The sequence below is a fragment of the Harmonia axyridis genome, chromosome X (genome assembly GCF_914767665.1).
Source record: "Harmonia axyridis chromosome X, icHarAxyr1.1, whole genome shotgun sequence".
In the NCBI taxonomy this organism is placed as follows: domain Eukaryota; kingdom Metazoa; phylum Arthropoda; class Insecta; order Coleoptera; family Coccinellidae; genus Harmonia; species Harmonia axyridis.
The window spans coordinates 27,242,263-27,258,452 of NC_059508.1; the positions used below are offsets into that span (position 1 = coordinate 27,242,263).

General features: G+C 23.4%; 3 pseudogenes; 2 read left to right on the top strand and 1 right to left on the bottom strand.

Moving 5' to 3' along the window:
* The first annotated feature begins 5,559 nt into the window (after window positions 1-5,559).
* On the top strand, window positions 5,560-9,978 carry LOC123685945 (annotated as a pseudogene).
* A 367-nt stretch (window positions 9,979-10,345) lies between these two features.
* Window positions 10,346-11,934, bottom strand: LOC123685944 (annotated as a pseudogene).
* A 2,367-nt stretch (window positions 11,935-14,301) lies between these two features.
* On the top strand, window positions 14,302-15,274 carry LOC123685739 (annotated as a pseudogene).
* The last annotated feature ends 916 nt before the right edge of the window (window positions 15,275-16,190 follow it).

Sequence of the window (16,190 nt, forward strand, 5' to 3'; positions counted from 1 at the left end):
CGGATTTAAAAAATTCTTGATAAATACAATAATTTTAAAAAAATAAATTATAATTTTATTATAAAATAAAATAATCAAAAATTAAATTTTTTAAAATTCAAAATAAATTTAAATTTAAATTTATTAATTTAGTTCCCCCCGAAACTAAACATTTTCTATTTTTATTAAAATATTTAAATTAACCTATTCTAAAAATTTTCAAAATTATATAAAAATCAAATTTATGAAAAATGAAAAAAAAATTCCTCCCCTAATCATCAAAATTTTCAAAAATCCATAAATTTTGATAAATTTTTAACAATTTTTCACAAAATTTTTAAACGTAATAACTTTATTACACTAACAAATAATTTTTTCAAAAAAAATTATTAGATAATTTCCATATCACAATTTTTAAAAATTATTTAAATTTAAATTTCTAACAAAAAAATATAGATTTTTTTTTTATGAGCGATTTCCTTTTAAGCATTTATATAAAATTTTCAAAAATTACTCGAATTTTATGAAAATCCTAAATTTTTATACATAATTTTTTTAACTATGTAATAATTAAACTTAAAATAATTATAATTTAAATCAAAATATTGACATAATAACTTTACTTTACTAACAAATCATTTTTTTACCCTTTAAGATCACTTTTTATCCAATAAATTAAAAATTATTCGAGACAACTAAAAAATAGACAAATTTAACCAAATTTTAAAAATTACATTTTTTTGTTAGATATTTTAATTTAAATTTTTTATGAAATTTTTATTAATTTTATTTTTCTAAATCTATTTTTCACGTAATTTTTAATAGATTTAGTTAAAATAAGAATAACTTCATTTTCATGATAAATACCATAATACTTTAGAAATAATATTTCTTAATGATAATTTAATTCATTAATACTTAGGTTTTTTTTTTTTTTTTTCATTAATTTTGAATTTTTCATTAAAAATTAACTTTATTAATAACTAATAATTTTTAATATATTATTAATAATTATAGATTAATTATAATTTAATTCTTATATAAATAAAATGTTAATATTTTAATGTTAAATTAATTATTAATAATTTATACTCTTTGTATATATATTATAAATATTATTAATATATAAAATATTTATTAATATAGAAATTCTCGAAATTCACCGTCGTTTTTATATACTGATTTACTTTATATATTCTTTCTCTTTTTTTCGGGAGTACTATTATATATCCCTTAAGATACCAATATTAAATCGGTTTTTATATATTTAAAAATGTTTATTTTAACTATTTAATTAAAATTAGCACCTAGAATATTACTAATGGTACTATCCAATGTAAGATATATTTCGCCCTTATATATAAATAATTATATATTAATAAGTAATTATTAATTATTAAATATTATAGATATATATAAATAAATTCTTTAATTAAAAAGGCATAGGGTCCAAGAGAAAAACCCTATTAAAAGACAAAATTTAAATTAATACTGCTAATAAAGTATCGATTTTAGGCCATTTTTTTTTGCCCAAATTTTGACCCAAAAAATGCAAAAAATTGCAAAATTTTGCATTTTTTTCGTTTTTTTTTGAAATTTTTCAAAAAATTTGATCTTTAAAATTGACATTATTGTCTAAAAAACAATTATAACACTTGGATATAAAAACCGATGTATGAGGAAATTCCTATTAGGGCGCCTGAAGAAAGGGTCATTTTGATGAGATGAAACATGTGCAACCCACCCCTAGTTCCATCCCCGAAATTTTTGAAAAAAATGCCAAATTTCGTGAAATTTGATGAAATTTGGAAAAAATCTTCGGATTACAAAATTTTACAGGGATTGATTATTTTTTATGTGAAAAAAGGATTTATCATAAAATCTCTTTTTCCAAACTATTTTGTTAGAAAAATCAACTTTTAGAAAAAATTCTTCTTCTAGTCTAACAGAAAATTTATTTTATAGAAAATTTAAACCTTTTCTGTGAAAATAAAATTGAAAGAATAATTTTTAATTACAAAATTTTTTGATTTTTAAATATAAATCCATTTATTCAAATTTTTGTAAATTGAATTCTATTGATCCCCCCCCATAGAATTCTTATACAAATTTATTAATAAGGTGATATTTAAAAATTTTAAAAATTTAAAAGTCAGTTTCTTAGTTATTCAAAATCAAAAACTAATAATTTTAAAAACTTAAACGTTGATTGTTGGACTTAGCCTCAGGATTGGTTTAGAATATTGAAATTGATCCTGAAGTAGGACGACCAAAATCAACTCAAATTTATCGGATTTGGTGTTGATTGTTGGACTTAGCCTCAGGATTGGTTTAGAATGTTGAAATTGATCCTGAAGGAGGGCACCAAAATCAACTCAAATTTATCGGGTTTGGTGTTGATTGTTGGACTTAGCCTCAGGATTGGTTTAGAATATTGAAATTGATCCTGAAGTAGGACGACCAAAATCAACTCAAATTTATCGGATTTGGTGCTGATTGTTGGACTTAGCCTCAGGATTAGTTTAGAATGTCGAAATTGATCCTGAAGAAGGACGACCAAAATCAACTCAAATTTATCGGGTTTGGTGTTGATTGTTGGACTTAGCCTCAGGATTAATTTAGAATGTTGAAATTGATCCTGAAGAAGGACGACCAAAATCAACTCAAATTTATCGGATTTGGTGTTGATTGTTGGACTTAGCCTCAGGATTAGTTTAGAATGTTGAAATTGATCCTGAAGTAGGGCACCAAAATCAACTCAAATTTATCGGATTTGGTGTTGATTGTTGGACTTAGCCTCAGGATTGGTTTAGAATGTTGAAATTGATCCTGAAGTAGGACGACCAAAATCAACTCAAATTTATCGGATTTGGTGTTGATTGTTGGACTTAGCCTCAGGATTGGTTTAGAATGTTGAAATTGATCCTGAAGTAGGACGACCAAAATCAACTCAAATTTATCGGATTTGGTGTTGATTGTTGGACTTAGTCTCAGGATTGGTTTAGAATGTTGAAATTGATCCTGAAGTAGGACGACCAAAATCAACTCAAATTTATCGGGTTTGGTGTTGATTGTTGGGCTTAGCCTCAGGATTGGTTTAGAATGTTGAAATTGATCCTGAAGTAGGGCACCAAAATCAACTCAAATTTATCGGATTTGGTGTTGATTGTTGGACTTAGTCTCAGGATTGGTTTAGAATGTTGAAATTGATCCTGAAGTAGGACGACCAAAATCAACTCAAATTTATCGGGTTTGGTGTTGATTGTTGGACTTAGCCTCAGGATTGGTTTAGAATGTTGAAATTGATCCTGAAGTAGGGCACCAAAATCAACTCAAATTTATCGGATTTGATATTGATTGTTGGACTTAGCCTCAGGATTGGTTTAGAATGTTGAAATTGATCCTGAAGTAGGGCACCAAAATCAACTCAAATTTATCGGATTTGGTGCTAATTGTTGGACTTAGCCTCAGGGTTAGTTTAGAATGTTGAAATTGATCCTGAAGTAGGACGACCAAAATCAACTCAAATTTATCGGATTTGGTGTTGATTGTTGGACTTAGTCTCAGGATTGGTTTAGAATGTTGAAATTGATCCTGAAGTAGGACGACCAAAATCAACTCAAATTTATCGGGTTTGGTGTTGATTGTTGGGCTTAGCCTCAGGATTGGTTTAGAATGTTGAAATTGATCCTGAAGAAGGACGACCAAAATCAACTCAAATTTATCGGATTTGGTGCTGATTGTTGGGCTTAGCCTCAGGATTAGTTTAGAATATTGAAATTGATCCTGAAGTAGGACGACCAAAATCAACTCAAATTTATCGGGTTTGGTATTGATTGTTGGACTTAGCCTCAGGATTAGTTTAGAATATTGAAATTGATCCTGAAGTAGGACGACCAAAATCAACTCAAATTTATCGGATTTGGTATTGATTGTTGGGCTTAGTCTCAGGATTGGTTTAGAATATTGGAATTGATCCTGAAGTAGGACGACCAAAATCAACTCAAATTTATCGGATTTGGTGTTGATTGTTGGACTTAGCCTCAGGATTAGTTTAGAATGTTGAAATTGATCCTGAAGTAGGACGACCAAAATCAACTCAAATTTATCGAATATATTTATATAAATAATCCTATTTTATAGGATTTTTTACTTTGTGAATTAATTTTTGTACACTTAAATTAATGAAAATTTAATAGTTTTTATTTAAGGTTAAAATATTAAATTTTAAATTTAACTTAATAAGTTAAATTTTTAATTGTTAATTTTTTTTTGTAATTATATTCAATAAAATTAAATTATTTCTTAGAGTTTCAAAAACTCTTGTACATCTTATACTAGAATATAAAGATAAGCTAAAGAAGCTGATGGGTTCATACCCCATTTATAAAGGTATACCCCTTTTCTTTATAATTAAAACTATAAAATTAATATTTTTAATTTTAATAATAAGAGGAACTCTTATTTCTATTTCTGCTTATTCATGAATTAATATCTGGATTGGTTTAGAATTAAACCTCTTAGCTTTTATTCCTATTATAAATTTAGATAATTTTAAGTATTCTTCTGAATCCTCCTTGAAATATTTTTTAGTTCAAGTTTCTGCATCAATTCTAGTTTTATTTTCTTTTTTAAATTCATTTATTTTAATCAATTCTATCGAGCAATTAATACCTACTTCTATATTTTTGTTTAACAGAGCTATCCTTATAAAAATAGGAGCAGCCCCTTTTCACTTTTGATACCCAGAAGTCCTAGAAGGACTAAGATGAGCTAATGCATTATTATTAATAACTTGACAAAAAATTGCCCCAATAATTTTAATTATATATAATTTTAAATTAAACCTATTCTTTATTTTGATTATTTTGATATGTATAACCTTAGGGAGTGTAAAAACATGGAACCAAACCAGATTAAAAAAAATTCTTGCCTTATCTTCCATTAACCATATTGGTTGAATATTAAGAATAATAATATTAAATCAATCCTTATGAATATTATACTTTTTAATTTATACTTTTATTTCTTTAAATATAATCTTAATTTTTAATAAATATAAAATCTTTAACATTAAAGATCTTATAAATAATATGAATTACAATAAAACTTTAAAATTCTATTTTTTTTTAAATTTCTTTTCTCTAGGAGGAATCCCCCCTTTTTTAGGATTTTTTCCTAAGTGACTAATTCTAAAAACTTTAATTGAAAATCACTTTTATTTTCTATCTTTTATAATAATTTTTATTACTTTAATTTGTATATATATTTATATACGCTTAATACTTCAATCTTTAATAATAAAATTAAATGAAAATAAAAAATTTAATTATATTAACTCTTACTATGTAATTTTTTTAAATTGAGTGAATATTTACGGATTAATCTTTTTTACTGTAATTTTTAGAATTTATTAAGGATTTAAGTTAAATAAACTAGTAACCTTCAAAGTTAAAAATAGAATTATTCTAAGCCTTAGAATAATATTCACCTATAAATTTGCAATTTATAATCATAATTGAATATAAGGCTTAATAAAGGAGAAAACTCATAATTAAATTTACAATTTAACGCTTTAATTCAGCCACTTTATCGAATAAATGATTATTTTCTACTAATCATAAAGATATTGGAACATTATACTTTTTATTTGGAATATGGGCAGGAATAGTAGGAACATCGTTAAGTATTTTAATTCGGTTAGAATTAGGAACTAGAGGAAGATTAATTGGAAACGACCAAATTTATAATATAATTGTTACAGCTCATGCTTTCATTATAATTTTCTTTATAGTAATACCTATTATAATTGGGGGTTTTGGAAATTGATTAGTTCCTTTAATAATTGGAGCTCCTGATATAGCATTTCCACGATTAAATAACATAAGATTTTGACTTTTACCCCCTGCTTTAACTCTTTTAATTTTAAGAACAATCGTAGAAATAGGGGCAGGAACAGGATGAACTGTTTACCCTCCTCTTTCTTCTAATTTAACACATAACGGGCCTTCAGTAGATTTAGTGATTTTTAGTTTACATTTAGCAGGAATTTCCTCAATTTTAGGTGCAGTAAATTTCATTTCAACTATTATAAATATACGTCCATTTGGTATAATACTTGATAAAACTCCTTTATTTGTATGATCTGTTCTTATTACAGCAATTCTTTTATTACTATCACTACCAGTTCTTGCAGGAGCAATTACTATACTATTAACTGACCGAAACTTAAATTCTTCTTTTTTTGATCCAACCGGTGGGGGAGACCCAATTTTATACCAACATTTATTTTGATTTTTTGGCCATCCTGAAGTTTATATTTTAATTCTCCCAGGATTTGGTATAATTTCCCATATTATTACACAAGAAAGAGGGAAAAAAATTGCCTTTGGTTCTTTAGGAATAATTTATGCTATATTAGCTATTGGACTTCTAGGATTTGTAGTATGAGCTCATCACATATTTACAGTGGGAATAGATGTTGATACTCGAGCTTATTTTACTTCAGCTACTATAATTATTGCAGTACCCACTGGAATTAAAATTTTTTCTTGATTAGCAACTTTACATGGAATACAATTTTACTATACACCTTCAATTTTATGAACCCTGGGATTTTTATTTTTATTTACAATTGGTGGATTAACAGGAGTAATTTTAGCTAACTCTTCCATAGATATTATTTTACATGATACCTATTATGTTGTAGCTCATTTCCATTACGTTTTATCTATAGGAGCTGTATTTGCCATTATAGCAGGATTTATCCATTGATTCCCTTTAATTACAGGATTCAATCTTAACAATAAATTATTACAAATCCAATTTTTAATTATATTTATTGGGGTAAACTTAACATTTTTTCCTCAACACTTCTTAGGACTAAGAGGAATACCTCGACGATACTCTGATTATCCTGATGCTTATTACAAATGAAATAAAATTTCTTCTATTGGATCTATAATTTCCTCTCTTAGAATAATCTTTATAATCTTAATTATTTGAGAAAGATTTTATTCAATACGTTTAAGAAAGTTTAATTCTAATGTACCCTCTTTAATTGAATGACTCCAACTTTCTCCCCCTAATGAACATTCTTATTCAGAAGTACCAATCTTAGCTCAAAAATTCTAATATGGCAGATTAGTGCATTGGATTTAAACCCCAATTATAAAGATTTACCTTTTTTTAGAAATAGCGACTTGAAAATCATATATATTTTTAGACAGAGCTTCATATTTACTGGAACAATTAAGATTTTTTCATGATCACGCCCTTTTGATCTTAATAATAATCACTTGTATTGTAACATATACCATAATGAGACTAACATTAAATAATTATAACCATCGTTTTATATTAGAAGGACACAATATTGAAACAATTTGAACTATCATACCAGCATTAACTTTAATTTTTATTGCTTTTCCTTCTTTAAAATTAATTTACTTAATTGATGAAATCCGTAACCCTTTAGTTACTATTAAAACTATTGGTCATCAATGATATTGAACCTATGAATATACAGATTTTAAAAATCTTGAATTTGATTCATATTTAATTAATAATAATCAACTTTTTAATTTTCGATTACTAGAAGTTGATAATCGAACTATTTTACCATATCTTTCTCATATTCGAATTCTAACTTCATCTTCTGACGTAATTCATTCTTGAACAGTTCCTTCAACAGGAGTAAAAGTCGATGCCTCCCCAGGGCGATTAAATCAACTTAGATTTAATTTAAATCGAACTGGAATTTTTTTTGGTCAATGTTCAGAAATTTGTGGAGCAAACCATAGATTTATACCTATTTCTATTGAAAGAATTTCTCCCCAAAATTTCATTAAATGGGTAGAAAATTTTTCATTAGATGACTGAAAGATAAGTATTGGTCTCTTAAACCACTTTATAGTAATTAACGACTACTTCTAATGAAAAATTTAGTTAACCTATAACATTAGTTTGTCAAACTAAAATCATTCTCAGAATAATTTTTAATTCCTCAAACTATACCTATGGATTGGTTTTCCTTATATATTTTTATAACACTTTTATTTATTATTTTAAACATTAAAATATTTTATTCTCATAAAAAATCTCCTTTAAAAAATTTTAAATTATTAAATAAAAAACTTTCTTGAAAATGATAATAAATCTTTTTTCTTCTTTTGATCCTTCATCTTATTTTATATTACCTTTAAATTGACTAAGAATAATTATTAGTTTTTTATTTATTCCTTCTATATTCTGACTAATTCCTAATCGATTTAACTTTTTAATTCAAAATATATTAATTACTCTACATAAAGAATTCAAAATCATTACAAAAAAAAATAATACTTTAATATTTATTGTATTATTTTACTTCATTATAATTAATAACTTAATAGGGTTATTTCCTTACATTTTTACAGCCTCAAGTCATATAATTTTTACTCTATCCCTAGCTTTACCTTTATGGTTAAGATTTATATTAAATAGTTGAATTAGTCACACTTATCACTCATTTGCCCATCTAATGCCTCAAGGAACTCCTTCTATTTTAATACCTTTTATAGTATGTATTGAAACAATTAGAAATATTATTCGTCCTGGAACTCTCGCTATTCGTTTATCAGCTAATATAATTGCAGGACACCTTTTATTAACTCTTTTAGGAAACACTGGTCCTATAGTAAATTTGCTTATTTTATTAATTATTATAATTCAATTTATACTAATTTTATTAGAATCAGCAGTAGCTTTAATTCAATCTTATGTTTTTGCTATCCTTAGAACTCTTTATTCTAGAGAAAATAATTATGATAAAAAATCACCCATTTCATTTAGTAGATTATAGTCCTTGACCAATTTTAGGAGCTTTTAGAGCTATAACTGCAATAATAGGAATAATTAAATGATTCCATCTTTTTAACTCTAATTTATTTATTTTAAGAAATATAATTCTTTTACTAATTATATTTCAATGATGACGAGATGTAATTCGAGAAAGAACCTTTCAAGGAAACCACACTCTTTTAGTATCTTTTGGTTTACGATGAGGAATAATTTTATTTATTACCTCAGAGATTTTTTCTTTGTTAGTTTTTTTTGAAGATTTTATCATATAAGATTATCTCCTTCTATCGAACTAGGAATAGCTTGACCTCCAAAAGGAATTAATACCTTTAATCCTAATGAAATCCCATTATTAAACACTATTATTCTATTAAGATCAGGCCTAAGAGTAACTTGAGCCCACCATAGATTAATAGAAAATAATTTTAATCAAACATTTCAAAGATTAATTATTACTGTTTTTCTAGGAATATATTTTTCTTTACTACAAGGAATTGAATATTTAGAAGCCCCATTTTCTATAGCCGATTCAGTTTATGGAAGAACATTCTTTATAGCTACAGGATTCCACGGTTTACATGTTATTATTGGTTCTATTTTTCTTTTAGTTTGTTTAACTCGATTAAACTTTAATCATTTTAGAAACAATCACCATTTTGGATTTGAAGCAGCAGCATGATATTGACATTTTGTAGACGTAGTATGACTATTCCTATATATATCTATTTATTGATGAGGTAGATATCTATATAGTATAAATATTACATTTGATTTCCAATCAAAAAATCTTTTAAAAGTATAGATAATATTCTTAATTTCATCTTTAATTTTAATAATTCTTAGAATTATAATAATTTTAATAATTACTGCAAATTATATCTCAATAAAAACATTTAAAGATCGAGAAAAAAGTTCTCCCTTTGAATGCGGATTTGACCCTAAAAATTCTGCACGCCTACCATTCTCAATTCACTTTTTTTTAATCGCTTTAATTTTTTTAATTTTTGATGTAGAAATTACCCTTATTATCCCTTTTATTTATAGAATAAAATATTCTAATATTATAATTATTAGCATTATATTTTTTATATTCATAGCAATCTTAATTTTAGGTTTATACCATGAATGAAAACAAGGAGCCTTAAACTGATCTTTATAGGATAATAGTTAAATTAACATTTAATTTGCATTTAAAAAATACTGTTTTTCAGTTTATCTTAAATAAGAAGCAAAATATTGCTTTTAGTTTCGACCTAAAAATTTGAATTTAAATTCCTTATTTAATTGAAACCAAACTAGAGGTAAGTCACTGTTAATGATTCCAATGAGAAACTCTCCAATTAAAGAAATATAAAAATTTAAGCTTCTAACTTAATATATAGCAATTTGTTAATATTTCTATTTATATAGTTTATCTAAAACATTATATTTTCATTATAAAAAAAGATTAATTCTTATAAATACTTAAAAAATATTTTAATTTACCTCAATATCTTCAATATTGCGCTCTATTAAGCTATTTAAGTAGAATATATAAATCAATAACAAAATAATTCAAATTAAAAATATGATTATATAAATCTTTAAACTATTTTTAAAAATATACTGAAATAAAACAGAAATTTTTTTAAAAAATTTAAATAAACCCTGACTTCCTAAGAACTCTGATCAACCCTGATCTAAAAATTTATAATTTAGTATTCCTAAATTAATAAAAAAATAATTTATTCCAAAAGTTGAAATATAAGGCAAATTCCATATTAATACTAAAAAAATTAAAATTTTTATTAAATTAGAAAAAATTAAATTATAATTTAATTTTAATAAAGAAATCTCAAAACCTATAATTACCCCAATTATTACTATAATTAAAATTAAAATTTTCATAAAAAAAGGTAATACAACTAAATTGATATCCTTAAATATAAATCATATAAGAACCGTTCCTGAAAATAATACAATAATAAATATAAATCCTATTCTATAAACTATTTCATCTCTTAATTCTTCAGTTCTATTTATTCTAAACCCACAATAATCTGTAAATATTAAATAATTTAATAAACGCACTGTATAAGAAACTGTTAATGTTAAAGAAATTAATATAATTAAATAATTTACAATATTTAATCTTATCATAGAATAAACCTCTATAATTAAATCTTTTGAGTAAAATCCAGAAAAAAAGGGAATACCACATAATGATAAATTTCTTACATTAAAATATATTACAGTTATAGGAGTTTTATAAACTAAACCTCCTATAAAACGAATATCTTGACATTCTCCTATTAAATGAATAAAATTACCTGCGCATATAAATAATAAGGCTTTAAATAAAGCATGAATTAATAAATGAAAAAAAGCTAATTCATATAAACCTAATCTTAAAATAGTAACTATTAAACCTAACTGACTTAAAGTTGATAAAGCAATAATTTTTTTTAAATCATATTCAAAATTAGCTGCTAAACCTGAGATTAATATTGTTATCAATCCAATGAATATTAACACAAAAGAATAATTTTCCAATAATAAATGAAATCGAATTAATAAATAAACCCCTGCTGTTACTAAAGTTGAAGAATGTACTAATGCTGAAACAGGAGTAGGAGCAGCTATAGCTGCTGGTAATCAAGCTGAAAAAGGAATTTGTGCACTTTTAGTTAAAGCAGCAATAATAATTAACAAACCTACAATTATTATTCTTTTATCTCTATAATAATAATCAATATATAATATAAAATTTCATCTTCCAAAATTTATTATCCAAGCAATAGAAATTATTAATATTGCATCTCCTACTCGATTAGATAAAGCTGTTAATATACCAGCTGAATAAGATTTTACATTTTGATAATAAATTACTAAACAATAAGAAACTAATCCTAACCCATCTCAACCCAATAAAATTGAAATTAAATTTGGACTTAAAATTATTAATAATATAGATAGAACAAATATAAAAACTAGTATAATAAAACGATTAATAGATAAATCCTTAGATATATAAGATTTTCTATAAAAAATTACTATGGTAGAAATAAATAAAACAAAAGAAACAAATAATAAAGATATTCAATCTAAAAGAATTAATATTTCTACTTCTATTGAATTTAAATTAAAAATTCTTCACTCAATAAAATAAACCTTTCCTGTATTAAGTAAAAATAATCTAAAACAAAAAAAAAAAAAAAAAAACCTAAGTATTAATCTAGAAAAAATTACACAAAAAGATATTACTTAAAGTTAAAGTAACTTCATTGACTCCACAAATCAATATTTTATATAAACTATTTAAGTAAAAGAAAAATAAATCTCTTTTTAATAAAATTAAATTTAAAGGAACCCAATGTATGAGTAATAAAATTAATTCTCGATAAGAAATTAATTCAAAAAAATATAATCTTCTGTAAAATTTTCCATGTTGACTAAAAGAATATAAATACAAACTATAAGAAGCTCTCAAAAAAGTTATAATTATTAATATAAATATACAAATATGAGAATAATTAATTAAACTATTAATTAACAAAATTTCTCTTAACAAATTTAAAGAAGGTGGTGCAGCTATATTTCTAATTACTAACAAAAATCACCATAAAGATAAAAAAGGTACAATATTAATTAAACCTTTATTAATAAAAATACTTCGACTAACAATACGTTCATAATTTATATTTACTAAAACAAATAATCCTGAAGAACAACAGCCATGAGCTAATATTATTATTAAAGATCCAGTAATTCCTCAAGAATTAAATGTTAATAAACCTGACAATAAAAGTCCTATATGAACAACTGAAGAATAAGCAATTAAAGATTTTATATCTCTTTGACGTAAACAACTTAAAGAAACTAAAATCCCTCCTATTAAAGATAAATTAATTAAAAAAAAATTAACCTTAACTCCTAGATATATAAATATAGTTAAAAATCGAATAAGTCCATATCTTCCTAACTTTAATATCACTCCTGCTAATATTATAGACCCAGCAACTGAAGCTTCTACATGTGCTTTAGGCAATCATAAATGAAATAAAAATATCGGCATTTTAACTAAAAATACTATTATTATTATAAAATATAAAATAAAACTAAATAAATTTACATTAATATAAGTCAAATCTAATGTTTTAAACTTTGAAAAATAAATAAAAATAAACAATATTATTGGTAAAGAAGCTATAATTGTATAAAAAAATATATATATTCCAGCTTGAATACGTTCAGGCTGATATCCTCAACCTAAAATCAAAATCAAAATTGGAATTAACCTAGCCTCAAAAAATATATAAAATAAAAATATATTTATAGAAGAAAAAGTTAATAATAAAAAAAGCAATAATAATAATAATAAAATACTAAATAACTCACTGAAATCTTTTAAATTGAAAAGTTTTTCTCTAGCTATAAATATTAAAAAAGAAATTCAAAACCTTAATAATAACAAAAAATATGATAAAAAATCTATACCTATAAAAAAATTTAATGAACTAAAAAATAAAAAAGAAATTTTTGAAAAAAATCAAATTCTTATTAAAATTAAATAATTTTTAATTAATCAAAATTTATTTATAAAACATAAAGGAATCATAAATACTAATATTATTAATATTATCATAAAATATTTAATGAATTAAAATAATCATTTCCATAAGAACGAATTATTGACACTAATAAAGATAACCCCAAAACTCTTTCACAAACACTTATAGTTAAAAAAACTACTACAAAATAAAATTCATAACTAAAATAAGATAAATAAAAATATATTATTATAAATAAAGTTAAAATTACTAATTCTAATCTAAGTAATGTTATTAATAAATGTTTTCGATTAATAAAAAAATTTAAAATTCTAAAAATAAACATACTTAAAAAAATTATTTCCATATTTTAATAATTTAAAAAAAATACTGGTCTTGTAAACCAGCTTTAAGATTTAATCTTTTAAAATATCAGAGGAAAACAAATATATCTTTAATCTCCAAAATTAATATTTTTTATTAAACTACCCTCTGAAATCTTAATTTTAACATTTTTAAATTTTTTGGCAATTTTTCTTACCCACCCCCTATCCTTAGGACTACTTATTTTAACTTATACAATTATAACTTGTATCATTATAGGATTAATAAGATCAAACTTTTGATTTTCATATATTTTAATATTAATTATAATTGGAGGTTTACTAATTTTATTTATTTATATAACAAGAACTGCCTCTAATGAAAAATTTAAATTTAATAAATATATTATATTTATTATAATTAGTTTATTTATAATTACTATATTTATAAATAATATAAATCTATATTTAATAAATCAAAATATTAATAATGAAATTTTACATAAAATAGATTTAATTAGAAATTTTTATTTAAATTTAAATAAATTTTTAAATTACCCAAATTCTAACATATTTTTAATTTTGATTTTTTATTTATCAATTTCAATAATTGCAGTTGTAAAAATTACTAAAGTAAAATTTGGACCGTTACGTCAATTTAAATATGAAAATACCAATACGAAAAATTAATTCTTTAACGAAAATTATTAACAACTCTTTAATCGATCTACCTACACCAAGAAATATTTCATATTTATGAAATTTTGGATCTTTATTAGGCTTGTGTTTAATAATACAAATTATTACAGGATTATTTTTATCCATACATTATTGTGCAAACGTAGATTTAGCTTTTAATAGAGTGACTCATATTTGTCGAGACGTAAATATAGGATGGTTAATACGAACTATTCATGCAAATGGAGCCTCTTTATTTTTTATATGTTTATATTTACATATTAGGCGAGGCTTATATTTTGGTTCTTACAAACTTACAGAAACTTGAATGACAGGAACTACTATTTTATTTATATCTATAGCTACAGCCTTTTTAGGTTATGTTCTTCCCTGAGGGCAAATATCTTTTTGAGGAGCAACTGTAATTACAAATTTAGTTTCTGCAATCCCTTACCTAGGAAATTCTATCGTTATTTGACTATGAGGAGGTTTTGCTGTTGACAATGCTACATTAAACCGATTTTATTCATTTCATTTTATTTTACCTTTCATTATTTCAGCTTTAATTATAATTCATTTACTATTTTTACATAACTCTGGCTCTAGTAATCCTTTAGGATCTAATTCTAATCTAGATAAAATTAGTTTTCATCCATATTTCTCCTTTAAAGATATTTTAGGTTTTCTCATTATAATATTTTTTATTTTAAATATTATTATTCTATATCCTTATATATTAAGAGATCCTGATAATTTTATCCCAGCTAATCCTCTTTCCACCCCTCCTCATATTCAACCAGAATGATATTTTTTATTTGCTTATGCAATTCTTCGCTCTATTCCCAATAAACTTGGAGGTGTAATTGCTTTAGTAATATCAATTGCTATTCTTTATTTTATACCTTTTATTAATTTCAAAATAATGAAAAGAAACAGCTTTTATTATATTAATAAAATTATATTTTGAAATTTTATCGTTACAGTTATAATTTTAACATGAATCGGAGCTAAACCAGTTGAAAATCCTTTTATTTTCATAGGACAAATTTTTACCTTAATCTATTTCATATACTTTATATTAAACTCAATTATTTACAAAATTTGAGACTGATGAATATTTAATTAATCAATGAGCTTGAAAAGCATATATTTTGAAAATATAAGAAAGAATTTAAATTTCTATTGATTTATACAAAATTTAATTAACTATATAATTAATACTATAAATAATAATCTTAATCTAAAATTTAATATAAGTATATTCAAAGAAACAGGCAAAAAAACCTTTCAAGATAAATATATTAATTTATCATATCGATAACGAGGTAAAGTCCCTCGAACCCAAATTCATATAAAAGAAAAAAATAATAATTTTAAAAAAAATATAATAGAATAAAAATCTCCTCCTATAAAAATCAACCTTCTTATTATTCTTATAAAAATAATATTAGAATATTCAGCCATAAAAATAAAAGCAAATCCAAAACTTCTATATTCAACGTTAAATCCTGAAACTAACTCTGATTCACCCTCAGAAAAATCAAAAGGAGTTCGATTAGTTTCAGCTAATCTTGAAATAAATCATATTATTCTTAGAGGAAAATTAAATATAACAAATCAAACATATTTTTTATCAAAAATAAAATCTATTAAATTTAAAGATATAATTAACACTAAAAATGATAATAAAATTAAAAATATTCTTACTTCATAAGAAATTACTTGAGCAACAGAACGAAGCCTTCCTAATAAAGAATAAATCGAATTTGAAGATCAACCTGATAATATAATTGTATACACACTAAAACTAGAAATTACAAAAAAAAACAATACAGAAAAA